The sequence below is a fragment of the Cavia porcellus genome, unplaced genomic scaffold (genome assembly GCF_034190915.1).
Source record: "Cavia porcellus strain 051 isolate PalLab524CR breed Dunkin Hartley unplaced genomic scaffold, mCavPor4.1 scaffold_3, whole genome shotgun sequence".
NCBI classification, from domain to species: Eukaryota; Metazoa; Chordata; class Mammalia; order Rodentia; family Caviidae; genus Cavia; species Cavia porcellus.
Window position 1 is genome coordinate 14735262 of NW_026947486.1, and position 18275 is coordinate 14753536.

Below are 18275 nucleotides of genomic sequence, written 5' to 3' on the forward strand. Positions count from 1 at the left end.
AATCAGAAAAGAAAAAGAAACTTATGAAGAAGAATTTAAACATAACTTAGAATACATGAAACAGATCCAAAGAGATTACCTGGAAACTAAAAACTCCATTGAACACTGGCAAAATGCCTTGACAGAAACTAAAGACAGCCTTCTGAAACTTGAAGAGAGATTTATGGCATATGATGGTGAAAGAAAAAGCCTCTTAAAAATAACAAGGAACTAGAAAGAATTCAAAAACTAGAAGATGACAAAAAGATACATAACTTAAGAGTAAAGAATGTGAGTGAGGAAGCAAGAGTAACCAAAAATGAAATACAAAGAATATTCACAGATATATTAAAGCAAAATTTCCCATGTATAGCAAAAAGAAATGATATCCAGATAAAAGATGCATACAGAACACCAGCTACCTACAACCAAAACAGATCTATGCCTAGACATATAATAATCAAGATTCCAGAAATCCACCAAAAGAACAGAATATTAAAAGCAGCCAGAGAAAAGATGCAGATTACCTACAACAGGAAAATTATCAAAATAACAGCAGACTTATCAACACAAACTCTTAAGTCAAGAAGGGAGTGGTGAGAAATATTCCAAGTCCTGAAAGAAAATAATATGCAACCAAAGCTCATATACCAGTCAAAACTCTCTCTCAAAATTAATAGAGAAATAAGATGCTTCCAAGACAAGGAGGAACTGTGGGAGTTCGTGGCCACCAATCCAACCCAACAGCGAGTGCTGAAGGACAATCCAGAGAAAGAGAGGAAGGGATACCAGGATTCCAGCAACAGTGGCAGAGAGGCCTCAGTGAATGGGGCAGACAGTGGAATGAGGGAATAAGGTGGACAAATTATAGCAGAAAAGTGGAGTAGCAGACATGAGGCAGAGACAGTAAGCTATAGTCTTTAGTATAGACAGCTCTGAAACACTATTTTAAAAAAGGCAGAGGTCATTGTTAATGGTGTATAAGGATTTAAAAGACACAGTAGTCTTATCGCCATATTTAGTTTGAATTTAATTTGTTCTGGTCTGTCCACTCATGTCAGATTTGAGAGCACAGACGTCTTGACCTAAAAATAGCAGGTTATACCATGGTAACTATCCTTACTTTCCTATTACCTTAAACTGAAATCCTGTATTACTTACATTGTCTTACTATGACTGATTTTAATTGAATCTGAATCATAAGACTATGGGTTGGCCTTGGCTGATTTTATTTGAATTTGGTATGCTTGTTAGTAATCAACCCTAAAAGTAAGGCAACTACTCTGAAGAAGACAAGATGTAAAGGATATCCATACTGGTATTAACTATTAACAGCTCTCAAATCCTACAATGCTGTCAAAATTAAGTTTTTATAAAAATAGGTAATACTATGTTTAACTATAATAAGCCGGTGTTGTGGACAAATCTATTGAAAATAACAAGAGAAAACATAGTAACTATGGAAGATCATCTATATTGTGGTCTTGTATGTCTTATCAATTGCATGTTTTTTCTAGGAAATTGTTTTGCTGTCTTGCTATGACTTGGTTTTCCCTATAATACAGAGAGGATAGATATATATGTAGAAATTCACACATGAGTTTTTTTAAATTATTTACAGGAACAGATTATATTATGCAAGATGTAATGAACAGATACTCTGAGGAAGAGATGCTAAGAACCCCGAGACTAATTTTGTAGCATTATGATATAAATTCTAGCAATACTATTGTTCGCTGATTAGAATGACATTGGACTGGTTTCTTGAGTTCAATTTCAGCATATGTAGAGATGGGGACAGTTATCACAAAGAGAATGAGAGATGCAATGGTGGTTATTATTGTCATCCCTAATGTTAGATCTTGAAGACCTAAAAAGCCTTCATCATCCTGTAATGATTTGATTAGTTCTATAATATGCAATAAGTATATAAAGTGGGTGAAGATGGGGACAACTATTTGTAAGAAACTGGAGACAGTTAGATAGACAGCGATGATCTCCAGTGGACTTGCTTTGAAATCTGTATTTCTTTAAATTGTTTTTTTAACTGTTTTGTTCTGTTTTGATATGTTTAATCTTACCCTCTTTGAGATGTAAAACAAATGTGTAGGACTGATAACCATATTACTGGGCTTTTGTTCGATCATTGAGCAGAGTTGTTTGTAGTGTCACTTTTTGAATGTCATTCTAAATACTTTAATTCTGTAACCTGAGCAGCTATTTCTAAGATGACAATATGTAACTTATCAACCAGCAATTTCTTACCGTTTGTTTTTCTGTAATTTTGTATTATTTCTACCCTTTTTTTTATCTCCATGTATTTTTTTTGTTTCCTTTTCTTTAAATAAAAAAAAAAGAAAGAATGGCTGCCATCAAGAAATCAACTGATAACAAATTTTTGCAAGGCTTCAGGGAAAAAGGAACACCGTTCCACTATTGGTGCAAGTGTAGACTGGTGCAACTACTATGGAAATCAGTATGGAGATTTCTCAGAAGACTAGGATTGGAAGTTCCATTCAATCCAGCTATTCCCCTCTTGGCTATTTTCCCAGAAAAACTGAAGAGGTCATATCACAGTGATATATGTGCGCTCATGTTCCTAGCAGCATAATTTGTAATAGCTAAATCTTGGAAACAACCAAGATACCCATCAACCACAGAGTGGATGAAAAAGATGTGGGATTTTTATACAATGGCATATTACTCAGCTATAAAGAAGGATGATCTTGAGGCCTTCATAGGTAATGGAGACAACTTGAGACTATTTTCATAAGTGAAATAAATAAGAATCATATTTATTAATATCACATTGTATCTCTAGTGTAAAAAGAAATAAGAACTGTAGGAGTAATAAAACCCAAAATGTGTAATTGCTATTGTAAAAAAGAAAGGAAAAACAAGTGCTCTAATGGATATAACTGCATGTATGTTTAAGTGTGTAGAATTGATAAACATATTACTAGGTTTTTGTTGGATAGTTGAACAGAACTGTTTGCAGTCTCGCTGTCTGAATGTCCACTTTGTATGCTTCACTTTTGTAACTTGAACAACTGTCTCTAATAGGACAATATGTAATTTATGAACTAGCCTTTTCTTACTGTTTATTGTTTTGAAATTATGTATTATTTTTACCCTTTTTCTGTTTTGCTTTTTTCTCTTTAAATAAAATTTTTTTAAAAGGAAGAAAATTCTCTTATCTTTGGCTTTTAAAAAGTAAGGCTTTAAATGAAAGTTTCAGAACTCCAAATGATGATTGTCAGTAAAAAAAGATTTTCAATGAATTCTTTTTATTTCCCTCTAATGATAACATTAAAGAATAATCATATATATAAGACCTCTATTGTAGTAACATAATATACTGCCTGTCCCAAAACCTTTCTCAAAAAAGTACAGCTGAAAATTCAAAGAAAAAAACCAGGAAACATCACATTTTTCTAAGTGAAAACAGACAGACACAGAAGATCACATTGCTGTGTGACTTCCTTTTTTATGAAATATCCAAGATAGGTAAATCCGTAAAAACAGAAAGCAGGGACCAAATGGAAATGGAAATGGAAGATTAACTGCTCAGTAAGCATGAATAGAATTTCCCTTGGGGATAATGAAAATTTTTAGGAGTAGATGAGGTTGTGGTTGTCTAACAATGGCAAACACAAAATGCCACCAAATTTGTACAATTCAAAATGGTTACTGTTTATGTGACGTAGCTGTTACCTCAATAAAAATATAAAAAATAACATCTTTTTAAGTTTAGAGCCAAATTAGCAAAGTGATAGAATTCCCAAGGGCCCCAAGAAAGGGAGCAGAAGGAAATAAAGGAATTCATCTGAAACTACAGCTATCCTGAGGGCTCTGATGATTTTCCTAACAAGGAAATCTGATGTTAAGGGCAGTATTGGGACAGAAGGCATAGCTATAGGCCTATGTGGCATGAAGTATTGGAACTGAGACCTGTAATGGAAACCCAAAGGAATGAATTAAAGAAGTTCTGATTAGACACCAGAAAATTGCATTGAAGATGTAAACAAAGGAACATGTCTTGGACTGGGATCTAGATTTGAATAAAGCAAACCAAATGAAATGGCTCTGTAACAGCCAGTTATAATGAATGGCGTTAAAGGGGAAAGGTAACAGGTAAAGATTTATAGTGAGAGGGATAACTATTTATCTCATCAAACAATTAACTAAAATTTAAAAATGATAAAATATAAGGATTTGTAATCAAAAGAGATTATTGAATTTGAAGCAAAAATGGAAATAATTAAAATATGTAAAGATGATTTAAAAAGAAAAAATTTGGTAGGTGATATATAGCTCAGTGATAGGGCCCATGACTAACATGCAGTGGGCTCTGGTTTCAATCCCCAACACTAGGGGAAATAAGTCGATAGATAATCACGATTTAATTATTTGCTTTTTGTGGCTGGAGATTGAACTTAGGGCCTTATGCATGTTAAGCAAGCATCCTACCACTGAGATACACCATCCCAGATTAAAGACAAGAGTTTTAAGTATACAAAACAAAATAAGGACTCTAATTCTTAGAAAAAAATAATTTTAAAACAAATTAAGCAGACTAAGAGCATACATAACCAATGCAGAAATGCTAAGCTGCAAATAATTTTGAAATAAAATAAATTTGGGGCTGGGGATTTAGCTCAATGGCATAAGCACCTGCCTTACAAGCAGGTGGTCGTGAGTTCGATCCCCAGTACTGATAAAAAGATTCTTTTAAAATGTAAAAAAATAAAATAAATTTATACCTAATCACGGTACAAACAGAAAATAATGGCCATATATCTAGCAGCACTATGGATGAGAATTTCAAATCTAGAGTGAAAGACTCAGGCCACACCAATGGAGGCCTGAGTAACAGAGTATAAATTCCAGAGGTGAAAGCCTATCCTTTGATTATTTACCAGATTACCTGAAATCCAAATATCCACCTAGTCCAAACACACAGACAGACAGATACACACACACACGCACACACACACACACACACACACACACACACACACACACACACACACACATACAATAATACAAGGGGCATATGTTTCTCTCATAGTACACGGCTTGCAAATGACAGAGCTGTTACTTCACTTCTGGTCTTTAGAAGTTAATAACATAGATTTCTGTCATGTCCTTGAATTCTCATCTCCAAGAAAACAAATGGTGAAAGAACTTATTTTCTTGACTTTGAAATCTCACAAGTGCTCCCTATTGTTGGGAGAAAGAATGAATTAAGACAAATTCTAACCTTTTTTCTCAAACCAAAGAGACCAGAGCTGGGTAAGAGTGCTCAGACAGAGGCAGGGAGGACACAGGGGCCAAAGTGTGCAAAGAGAGGGCAGTGGTGCCTGTGGGCACCCAACAGGGAGCCGGTGATACCCACACTCTCCCCAGGATCATCATCTCTCCTAAAAATAGAATGCCCCAGGACACTGTTGCACAATTTCAGAAAGCTAAGATTACACTAGTTTGGAGATCATCACTGAATGTGACATTATCTCTTCATGCTTTTTTGGTGTTAATATGCCCTGTCTTTTCCAAAATGATGACATTTGAGAAAGAAATTTGACGACTTTAAATCAAACAATCAATTGATCATTACTATTATTTTTACAGAAATTGCATTAGAGTATGAAATGACAAAGCGTCCTGCATTTGAGGGGCAAAGAGAAAAATCCTTAATAAAAGAGCACCAGCAGCCACATGTGTGTGCATGAAAGAGAAAGGTAAACACATCTAAAAAATCAAAACAGATAAAGACAAAAAACAACAACAAAGAGAAATGGGAAAGTCACTGTAGAACCATGGAAGCTTTGGAAAGGCATTCAGAGAACACAGAGAAGGGTGACCTGAAGTGAGGAGGCTGGAGAACACCAAAACTTGTCTCAGGTCTGCACAAATAGGTACTTACTTTAGTCTGGGTTGCTCTGAAAAGCAGAGCCTGCAATAACTCACCTGAAGTGTCAGCTGCATGCTTTGGTCATATAGAAAGATCCAAAAGCAGCTGTTAAACTCATAACAAACCATAGTTTACAAGGAACCTTCAACTGGATGTGATATTCTTTCCACAAACCTTTAAAAACTATGGCTTAATTCTGGGGATAGCTTATTTAGGCAAGTGTTCTTTTAATATGCCGTGTGCCCAGATGACACTATACCTGAAGTCTCAGGGGTTTTCACTTCCCAAGGTCCCTAATGTCCTCTCAGCTTACACAGTGGCTGCAGTGACCTACTCTCTGCTTAACTATTTAATTCAGTTTCAAGTGTTACTATAATGAGATTCGCATGATCCAAACTGGCTCAGGCCCAGCCAGAAACAAGTGAAAACAGTCACATTTGTACAGACTTACTGAAGTTACAGAGCATTTTCACATCACAGTTCTCACCTGACCCTCACATCAAACCTGGAAGAGTAGGTTCCAAGTGTTAAAAGTGACAGCTATATTCCAGCTGTAACTTAGTGACCTACTCTTAACGACATTAGAATTTCCGACAGTGTTCCCTCCTTTTGAATATTCTGCTTCTTGTTTACACGGATTTGAAAACAGATCTGAGGCAAAAATTACTCTCTTCCTACAAGTTAAAGCTAAACCATTGCACTATAACCAGCTCCTATCACATTTGTCAGTGTGACTCCAGTAAGGTACTTCATTTTCATTGCATAACAGAATGACATCAATCGTGCCTATGTTGGGAAAGAAAGAAAATGTTGGGAAGATATGTATTGCCTCATAGACTAAGGGGAAGTCTAAAGATCTAGGCTAATGGATAAACAGGAGTTACAGGACTAGGTTACAGGGCTGGCTAGGTTATCTTTAAATGGCTTAAATCAATAAAGGCTTATTTCTTGCTCACACCACATGTGCACCCTGGGGTGACAGAAGACTCTGCTCAATGTAGTTATGCAGGGCCCTAAGCTGATAAAGCACCCACTGTCTCAAACACTGTTAGCCACCATGCCAGAGGAAAAAGAAAACTTTGGAAGCTTTCACCTAACAAATTAGGTTCTCAGCCCTGAAGGAACATGCGTGACTTCCAGACCAACTCAGCGGTCATACATAGTCATGTGGCACCACTCAATCACAAGGAAGCCAGAAAGTGAAATTGTACTATATAGCCAGAAAAATAATTGGAAACAGTTGGAAAAACCTCACCCAGGACTAACATACTCATGCAGAAGGAACGTTCCCTAATTAAGGTGTCACCTCTGGACATTGTTGATCATCATAGGCATTGCTGGAATAAATCCTGAGCGACCCCCATCACTCATGCTGTATTCAAAGTCCTGAATTCATCGTAAATTCAAAATCCATATTAATTTATTGATCTGGGACCACATGAATGCACCCTAGCAGCCAGGATATGTTTCCTTCCATGTCATTGTGTGAAATCCATGGCAGATTCTGAAACTGCAAGAAAAGGATTTAGGTCCTGGGGAGCCTAAAAGGGGGGAAATGTCCACTACATGATAACCACCTAATACATTTGACTTTTAGGAAGAAGTAGTAAATAGTTATGTGTAAATATTCCTATTCCAAGTGTCATCCCTACGTGTTTTCTACATAGTATGGAAATCAGTGTCACATAGGCCATTCACTTTATCTCCATTCACATGAGCTAGGCAACAAACGTTTAGTGAGATACTATCTGCTTCCAGGCACTCTAAAGATACCAAAATGACCAAGGTATGGCCTCTATATTCTAATAAAGTGAATGTTAAACCAGTAATTTCAGTATAGAATGGTAAATCTTATGTAGAGATTCATGCTAAGGGATGGCATTGGCACAATGTATAATTAATTTTATGAGGAGAGGGGTGGGACGCACTACTCAGGAATGATCATTCTGGACAGAAACTCATTGGGGAAGCTTCACAGCACATGCCTTGAGCAGAGATAGATAATGGAGCATATCAGGGACACATAAAAGTTGATAGAGCTGAGGCTGAAGAGGGAAGCCAAAGTCAAATCAGTGGAGCATTTTTCTAGCCTTGCTCAGCATGAACTGTGCCCTGTTGGCAGTTGGAGTGCTTACATTAGGAGTGGTTTGATTAGTCCAGACTAGGGGAGGGTAGACTGGCACCTGTAGATTGGTACATCCCTTGAGAGGGGCAGGAACTTCCAAAAGGCAACCAAGTAGGATGGGTGGAGAGCCCAAATCTCATGTTCAGGGTCACTGACAGCCAGCAAGATAAGGGAGGGTCATTCACACTAGCTCAGGAAGTCAAACTACAGGAAGCAGGCCTCGCCACTAAACTGGAGTCAGCCACTGGGCAATGCCCATTGTTGGAAGGTGTGAACTCGCCACATTCTACCAGTTGGTGGCAGGTGCAAGGGAAGCACAAACTTAGATGCTGCAGCTTGAGGTTTGCATCAGTGACTTGAGGGAATCAGTGTTTGATACCTAGTTCAATTTAGGCAATCTCCAGAAAAGTCAAAACAGAAGACCAAAAAGTCGAGGCCATCCTATCAAGAATTTTCTGGCTTGATTTGTCTTTTCAGTGCTAGAGTTGGAAATCAGGGCCTCATACTAGACAAGTGCCCCACCACTAAGCTACAGTTTCAGCCCAGAATTTATCTCTTAAAGGTCTAAGTATAATAGAGTCTATCAAACATGAGTGAATGGTCTAGACTGATGGTGAAGAACATGTGGCACACATGTGCAGCCAGCTGTTTGTTATTGTTGAAAGCTCTAAAAGGTTCCCTGTCACAGACCTAGAAAGCCTAATTCTAGTCTTGAAGAAAGAAGCAGAGGTACTCAGCATGTTGCCAACCTGAATTATGATAATTGACTCTCAGAGAGAGTTGTATTCAGAGCACACCCAGGCATGTCCTTTACTGAAACATGGTTCTGTAAAGACAGTACCATGGCTTTGCTGCAGGAAGAAAAAAGAAGGAACTTGGGGACAGAGAGCCAGGCATGACTTCACTAATGTAATTAGAAGTATTGACATGATGAAATTCAGAAAATATAGGCCTTTGCTACAAATATCTGTATTCTGGGTCTGCTGGTAAATCATTCTCATTCAACCTTCTATACCTTCTAGGTTTGCTCAAGATGAAAAGAATTAAGTATACATTCCTTAGCATGTGTAACGTCAGCTTTTCATTATTGTGACCAAGTATCCAACATGCACAACTTAAAGGAAGAAAAGCTTATTTTGGCCCACAGTTTCAGAGGCCAGCTGGCTTTAAGAAAGAAGAATTTTGGTGGAAGTGTGTATGGAAGAGGAAACTGCTGCAGCAGAGTGAGGAGGGAAAGAGCCAAAGAGGAAGGGGCCAAGGACCGGATAACTACCCAAAGTCAGGCCTGCATGACACACCTGGACACATCCACTAGTGTGCTTTACTAATCCCCTGGGCGTTTATCATGTCAGTCAAGTTGACAATCAAGATTAATCATCATAGTATGGCGTTCCCATCCCTTGATCTTGTCCCTACCTATCTTAACCTTCGTCTGCTATGCTTCTACCTCATATTTAATCCTCTCATAATGCCACACTCTTTGCCATTCTCATCTCTGTGCTTTTGTTAAAGCTACCCCCCACCCCCAAGTTAGAATTAGGACTGATAGATTTAGCAAGTAAAAACATAGAATATCTGATTAAATTTGAATATAACATAAACAAAACATAAATTGTGTGTGTGTGTGTGTGTGTGTGTGTGTGTGTGTGTATGTGTGTGTGTGAGAGAGAGAGGGAGACAGAGACAGACACAGAGAGAGAGACCCATGTCTTGTGCAATATCTGGTATATATTTATCCCAAATGTTGCCTGTTGTTTATATGAAACTGAAATTTGTCTGTGTTTCATATTGTACTTTGCCAACTACTTTGATTTGAATGTGTCTCCCAAATTTCATGTGTTAGAAACTTAATCACCAAATTCATGTGCTGATGGTGTGGTGGATTAACTAATGGTCAACTTGTAACACCCAACTGAACTGAATCAGTATGGTGCTGGATGTGGATGGTCCACCTGAGGATTGCTACCACCAGTATAAAAGGAGAACTGGCAGGGAAGACGGTGTGCTGTTGATTCTTCCAGAGAAGCTTGTCACTCTGGTTTTCCTGGTAGGAACTCAACTGTTCTCATTGTCAGAGGATCTCAGGACCTCGTTGTCCCTGAGGGTGGCTGCAGTCCTCTTCAGGGGAGCTCTGGTCCTTACCTTGAATGTCATTTCCTGGCTCCAGTGCAGATCTCTCAGTCTGCTGCCACAGATCCTTCATCCCACTGGTGCAGACTTTACTGCTCCCATGTTTGGGCCTTCCCAGTGCAGATCCTTGATACAGACTTGTGTGAGTCATTGTCATGGTCTCTAGGTCTCCAGCTGGGCATGTAGAGGACATTACCATGGGCTTTAGGTTTTCAACTGGACTCATGCAGGACATTGCTGTGAGTCCCAGGCCCTCAACTGGATTCTTTGGGTCTCTAGTGTGTGGACAGATCTCTCACACTCTTTTACATTTGACTTTATATATATGCCCCCATGTTAGAGCAGCACAGTTTGTAATAGCTAGATCTTAGAATAACCCAAATACCCATCAACCAATGAATGGATAAAAAGGATGTGTTTCGTTTTATATAATGGAGTATTATGCATAGAGAAAGATAAAATTGTGGCAATTATAGCTAAATGGATGGACCTTGGGACCATAATCATAAGTGAAATAAATAGGACACAAGTGTAAATATTACATTATCTCTCTGGGGTGAGAAACTGAAAATGTAAATAAGATCATAAATGTACAACAGATACTGTGAAATGGGTAACTATTACAAAATAATCCTGTAACTTATGTGTCCTATATTAAATATATTTCCCTGTAAACCCTGACTAAAACAGATGGTATTTCAGAGCAAGGCCTTTGGGGAATAATTAGAATTAAGTAGGATCATTGGGGTGAGATTCTCATGATAGAACTGGTGACTTTATGAGAAAAGAAGGAAAGGCCTGAGCTAGCACTTTTGCTGTCTCACCATATGTTGCTCTCTCTGTATTAGGATGAAGCAACCAGATGTTGAGCAGATGCCAACACTGTGCTCTTGTGTTTTCTAGTCCCCAGAACCATGAGTCGAATAAACTCCTACTCTTCATAAATTACCTGGTCTTGGATATTTTGTTGTAGCAACAGAAAATGGAAACCTTTTCTTACTCATTCTCCTAGATCTATTTCAAATGTACTATTTCCTAGGAAGCTCTCTCTAAATCCAGGGTTGGCTGGAATGCTCCCTTCTGAAAACCTCTGGGCCAGTGTTTTTGCCTCCATCCTTACATACAGCACATTACAGTGAAGTTATTTTTGAAGGAGTATTGACCTCCATTACCCTCTAAGTTTCCTCAGAACCTGAGGAAGCATGGACTTTGTGCTCTCATCATAAAGTTACTTAATAAATGATGGGTTGTCCTAAATTAATATCTGCAGAAGTATACAATTGGTCCTACATATCCATGAGTTCTACATCCATAAATTCACTCATTTACCAAAAATGTATGAGAAAAAATGAGCCTGTACTGACATGTGCAGACTTTTTGCCATTATTCCTTAAACAATAAAAACTATATACATTATTATATTATATTAAGTATTATAACTAATCTAAAAATCATTTGAAGTGTACTGGAGGGTGTGCATAGGTTCTATGAAAATATTGTGCCATTTTATATTAAGAACTTTGAGCATCTGGGAATTAGGCAGGGAGATTCTGGAACTAATCTCCCATGGATACAGAGGGATGGCTATATTTTTAGCTTTACAAATAAATGTCACAAACACACAAGCCTAAAGTGAGTTAAAGAAAAAGTTTGTTATTTTATTCTCTGTTTCTCAGGTGATAAAAGCAAGACTTTCTAACGGCTGAGCCCATACGTTACACCAGTGCAGGGTGAAGGTAAAAGACAGTTGTAAAGAGCTTTAAGAATCAGATAACTCTCCACAAAGCACCAAAGTTCAAACAACGAAGAAGTTTGACCTTTGAATGTGTTTGCTGTGTGACTTTACAAAAAAAAAAAAGATACTTTGCGGGTTTTCTATTTTAGGGTGCTACTGAAACAATAAGAAAAAGTGAAGCACCTACTGCTTTAAGAAGAAAATCATTATGGCAAAGCATTAAATAGCCTAGCAAGGAAATCAAGCTCCTCAACTCAAATCGAGATAGAAACCATTGCAAAAAATGATAATGCAGCCAAGAATCAAATGTCCTTTATTAGTTCAAAGCTACTACTTTATAGATAAAAATTAAGATCCAGGGAGGCTTAGTGACTTGCCTAAGGTCATGAAATTGATTAGTAACTAAGGGTTAAAAGTCTTCTGATCCCTAGCCCATAGTTTATAGAAAACTCAGATGAAAGATCACAATGTCATTAGAGAATCCATTGAAGTGCTTGCTAGAGGATTTTATTATCAAAATTTTCTTGGGCTGAAATTTCTTGGACTGTATTTTAGTGACAGAGTACCTGCCTAGCAGGTGCAAGACCTTATGTTTGATCCCCAGCACTTTCTTTTCTCTTAACTTATCTAGTTCATTCTTTTCAAAAAGAAGATTTTAAAGAAGGAAAAGCAAGCCTCACCATTGCCAATTTGTGCCTTGTATTTTTAAAGGAATCTTGCATACTATTAAGTTAATCCATAGGTGGTCTCACTGTCAGACAAAAACAAATAACTTTTCATTAAGTTTGCTCTCCTGGAAATTCTCTATTCCCTTGGGTTTTCAACTCCTTCTTAAGTAAGAGACTAGAATAAATATGACATTTTAAAATGAATTTTCCCAGTTTGAGAATAAAGGTAGAACCACTTTTATCTATTTTTTAATACATCCCTATACATACTACATTTACACTTCCTTTAAAGAAAAAAGTAGGAACTAACTTTTAGTTATCCACTCATGATTATGCCTTTAATTCTCAACATGATAGCTTTTCTATCAATAGCAAAGGCTCAGTGAGGTCCCAAGGCCTCTGCTGTGTGACTTTGCATTAATGTCTTGCATGCCCTACACCTTAAGGGGCATCTTTCACCAAATATTAGGCTTACACACTTTTATTTGCTATTCTTATGCCCTGCTCTTAGGTGTATTTTCCTAAGATCACAAAACCACAAGTATGCAAGCTATAAATCTTATCCAGGACCAAGTATATCAAATATCAAGGAATTTAAGTCTAGAATTCCCTCTTGGCTGATTCTTACTCAGTTTCTAATGTGCATTTCATTTAATCCTCTCAGTATTTAGTATAGGTTGTTCTTATTTTTAATCTAAAAAGTCTCTATTTGCACTGCAATAACATCAGTTTATCTTCTTAGAGACATTTCCTTATAAATTTAGCTCATAATCTTTTAAAGTGCATAATTCCTTTAACTTAATTTAAAGTCAAGCAAAAAATATTGCAATAGTATTTATAAACTGTAATATTGAAGAACACAATAAATACTAAAATCACTTGTAATGTTACATAAGAACTTTTTCTACTAATCAATAACTTTTCCACAAACATGCAGTGAAATAATTTGTCGAATACTTTGTTGAATTTGAAATTCACTAGTTTTCTGAATCCTTTGCTTAGAGGTTCCATTAACATTATCAATGAAGATTATAATGTTTGCCTTGTATCTTAGTGAACTCATTCTGTCTTTCAACAATCATGACCTCCTTCCGTGTGTCCCAAACAACCCCTTTGCTGTCTGCTTTAGAGATTTGTTGGGCAGTTCTTTCAAGCACATTCTTCCCTGTTTCCAGGACTCAAATTTTTGTCCCTTTTGGAAAGTGAAATCATTTTTCCAACTCCAAACTAGATTCATATTTTGTTTCCACATTGTCTGACAAAATGCACTGATCATTTGACTTCTATGGATTGCTAAATTAAGCATGGGATTCTTGCATTGTCTTTGAACTTGACTGGAGTGTATCCAGAACTGTAGCATTCAAATGATCCATCTGTCTATGGTAATGTAATAACTAATGTTTACTGTATACCAGGGAATGTGCTAGGCACTTTAGAAGAATCATTTCCTTTAAGTTTTACAGTACTATTTTAATTGCTATTCTTAGCCCATTTTGTGGTGAGAAACAGGGACTTAGAGATTTTATAGTCCAGGATAATCAAAACACCAGAAAAAGTAATTGTCAAAGCAGAAAGTAGGATAGATACAGAAGAAAGGGTTAAAAGCTGCCTGGACTTACAGAGGCTTTAGTAGCTTTTTAGTTCCTATTTTCAATACTTTCCTCGGCCCCAATTTTTTTTCAAAAAAAATCTCTTTATCTAGCTCTAAATGGCATCTATTACTTAAAATGTAAGCGCTAGGAAACAAGTGCAGTTCTGCACACCTCTTGTCTGTCATTCAGGAGGCTGGGGTGAGAGTACCACAGGTGGATCACTTGAACCCGTGAATTTTGAAACCATACTAGGCAACATACCAAGGCCCTTCTTTTTAAAACAATAGCAATTATAAATAAATCCTAACAAGGAAGCCTTTCTGGAAGACATTACAGATAAAATTTAGTTTGAAGAAGTAAGAGTGTACCAAACAAGTAAAGAGCAGACTCAGAGGACACAGCATGAATAGGATAGGTGGCTTCACACAGCGCTATGTCCAGTATGTCTCAATGTCCCCAATAAGAAGGGAACCCCAGGTCTGCAATGAAGAGCAAGGTGGGGTGAGAGGCAAAAGCCAAACCATGTCAAACCTTCCATATCAAAGGTAAAGAATTTTAAATGCACATAAAGGGGAAAATTAATCCTAAAAGTAATAAACATAAAATCAAGAAAATAATTTAAATACTTGGTAATTAAGCTGAAAAATGTTTTGAGGCAGTACTGAAGACTGAACACAGGACCTTTGCACTGAGCTCCATCCTCAGTCCTTATTTATTTGTTTATTTATTTTGGAGACAGTATATTGCTAAATTCCTAAATTGCCCAGGCTGGGCTTGAACTTGTGATCTTTCTGCCTCAGCCTCACAGAGTACCAGGATTATAAGCATGCACCACCACACTCAGTTTAAACTAATAATTTTAAACTGGAGAAGGGATTTGCATGTTGGCCTGATCATGAGAACAAAAGCACAGTCAACTGGCAGAAGACTGTGGGTTCCAGTCATCTGAAAAAGTGCACAAGGAGTCTGAACCAAGGCAGGCATGGTCACATCATTAGCTACCTAAAAGGTGAAGGGTTTTTTCTTAATTTTTTGAGAGAAGTTTTTGATTCAAAGCCAAAGTTAGCAGAATATGCAATGATTTCCCATGTCCTCCCTTCTCCTATACAAACATGACTTTCTCCACCGTCAACATTCTTGACTTCAGAGGTTATAATCAATAACCCTAGATTTTTCTTTTGGAAACAGGGTCTTGTATGTATTCCAGACTGGCTTTGAATTCACTATGTAGCACAGGCTGGTCTTGAAGTTGTCATGATCTTCCTGCCTCAGCATTCCTAGTGTTGCTATTATAAGTGTGCACCACCTTGCATAAAAATGATGAATCTACATTGATGCACATTTATTGCCAAAATATGTAGTTTATATTAAGAGTCACTCTTTGTGGTGTACATTCTATGGATTTGGACAAATGAAAACAACATATATCCACCATTATAATATCATAGAGTATTTTTGCTGCCTTAAAAATTTTTTGTGCTCTGCCTATGTGTCCCTCTTTCTTCATTAACATGTGACAGACACTAGTCTTTTCACTGTCTTTAATTTTGCCTCTTTCAGAATGTAATATAGGTAGAATCATTAAAAGCAAGAGTCTTAAATATTAATTTATTCACCCAACTAAAATTTACTTAAAACCTACCATTTAGGATGGTCTAGAAAAAATTAAAAGCATGCTAAAAGAACTACATAAACAAAAATGAAGACAAGTTACTTGAAATGTCCAAACCTTAGGGATATTTTGAGTGATAGTTCAAATCACCCGAGAGTTACCTTTTGATGCTACATTTCAGGGAAAAGATCTCTTTGGACTCAGTCACACGCTGCTTCTTTCTGATCTACAGTGCATCTGGTGAACATGAAAATAAATCTAAAGAAATGTCTCAAAAGGAAGCAAGCACATGGAGTTCTACAGTTCATCTATGTGCACAATCTAAGCACATTGAAATTTTATTTCAGACACAAATAAATTGACGAAATTAATATTTTGGGTTATGACGTCCCACCTATTTTTATTCTGCAGGCATATTATCCATGGCAATATATTGAGGATTCAGAGCAGAGAAACATAAGCAATAAAGCTGGAGGTTAAGCTTCTATAAAACTTTTATTGCTGTATGAACAGTTATTTTGAAGAAAACAAGACAATATAATAGCTAGTGCTGATTTAATATCATCTTCTTTTGAAATCCCATCAAGCTTTTGTTCTTCTGTCTCCATCGGTTTTAACCTGTTGTATCTTATTGGATTTTATTATATGCGATAATATAAACAAAAACTTTTATAGACAAGGAGATTATACAGAAACCATTGTTCATTTTCTGTTAGTTGATTCTAAATACCCTGTAACACTTTCATTCTCTTGAATGGTTTTACACTGTCATGTTGTGTTTGATGCTATAATATCCGAAGTTATACTCAAATATTTCAAGGAAAGAGATGCTATGGTAGCTACTGTTATGTCAGGTTATCTTGTGGTGAAACACTATGTTGCTTAAATTGTTCTGTTCTGACCTGTGTTACTATGTTGTTCTGTCCTCTTTTATCTTAATCTCCTTCTTTCTTTTAATTTTTAATAAACAAACTTTTATTGCTGAGATTCAAATATTTCATGTTAGTTTCAAATAGCAGTAGGTTTCCAAAATTGTTAGAATTTTAAAAATTGTGCCTGAATTATATTTACATGTTTGTTAGCCACATTCTCCTTTTATTTACACATGAAAATAACGGCAGTTTTCCCTCCACTCAATTAACCAACCCAGAGAATCTTCAACCCCCTAAAAAAAGTCTTCCTGTTTTGTTTGTTCACTTGATTTTTTTAGTATTAAAGAGCCACGACTGTATACATTGTTCCTGTGTGCTTCAGACTTCAATACCGCATGTATTTTTCTTATACTATTGAGCCCGTGTTATGAGTCAATACACTATCTTTCATTTAACAAAGCCTGTGCCCTTTGAGTCATTCTAAACGATGTTGATGCCTGAGGCACTATGCATCTAGAATCTCTTCACAGTAAATAGCGTATGGTAGAGCTTAGCCAACTATCCTGAGAAAAATCAGGTGTTATTTAAATTCTAGGGGGAAAACAACTTTCTTTACTTTGTTTTTCAAGATAATTGCTTGGCCTCAAATTATCCAAAAATAATGAAAAATTTTATCAAAGACAAATTTCATTACATAAGCTATATTTCATTATATCTAATTTTGATCATAACAACAACAATCATTTTTAAAATTTGCCAGTTGTCCATGCCTGAGATGAGACGATGGGGGTGTATGAACATAAAACAGAAGATAGATTTCATAGATTCAAGTTCTGATATTTTCTTGACAATGTGATCAGAAGTTATGAACTACATGATCCTGAAATCCTTCCTTAGAGGAAAACAGTATCTCTTTTATTTAGCTCAAACCTCTCAAAACAAAAGATATCTCTAAACATCAAATTCCAAACATGCTTTAAGTATGCCTATGAAGCATACAAAACATTATTTATAAAACTATTTCAAAATATAATTTCAGTTTTACATGAATTTGCATGTCTTCATATATATACATTTTTAGTAATGCAACTTTCTGTTCTGTTTTTCAGTTTGCTTGACTTTTCCATCTGCTTACTCCCTGTACTCTCACTCACAATCATCCCCAACACACACATACGTGCATGAACATAAACACACAAATGTGTGTGCACATACACACACGTTATGATGACTCCCTTGTGTGTAATTGTCCAGGTTTCTTACTAAGTTTATGTAATCATATATAAAAATACATATGTGTTTATCATAGTGAATCAAGCTGCAAAATCATTGTTGTACCTTTCTTTTCCTAACATTCTTATTAGAATCTTTTTGAATCAAATGGTGTTTTTTTCTTTGTTTTTTGTCATACTGCTGATGGAATCCACAGTTTCACACATTCTAGGTAAACTCCAACCACTGAGCCCGAGGCCCATGATTTTTTCCTAATAGCTGGGTAGTAGTACATAGTTAGAGAATATAATGTATGGTATTCAACAATTTCCCTTCTGATTAAATTTGTTTCCAAAATTTTACATCTATGAACCACAGAACAATAGATCTCTATGTAAATACCATTATACACTAGTGATTTATTTCTAAAAAAGAG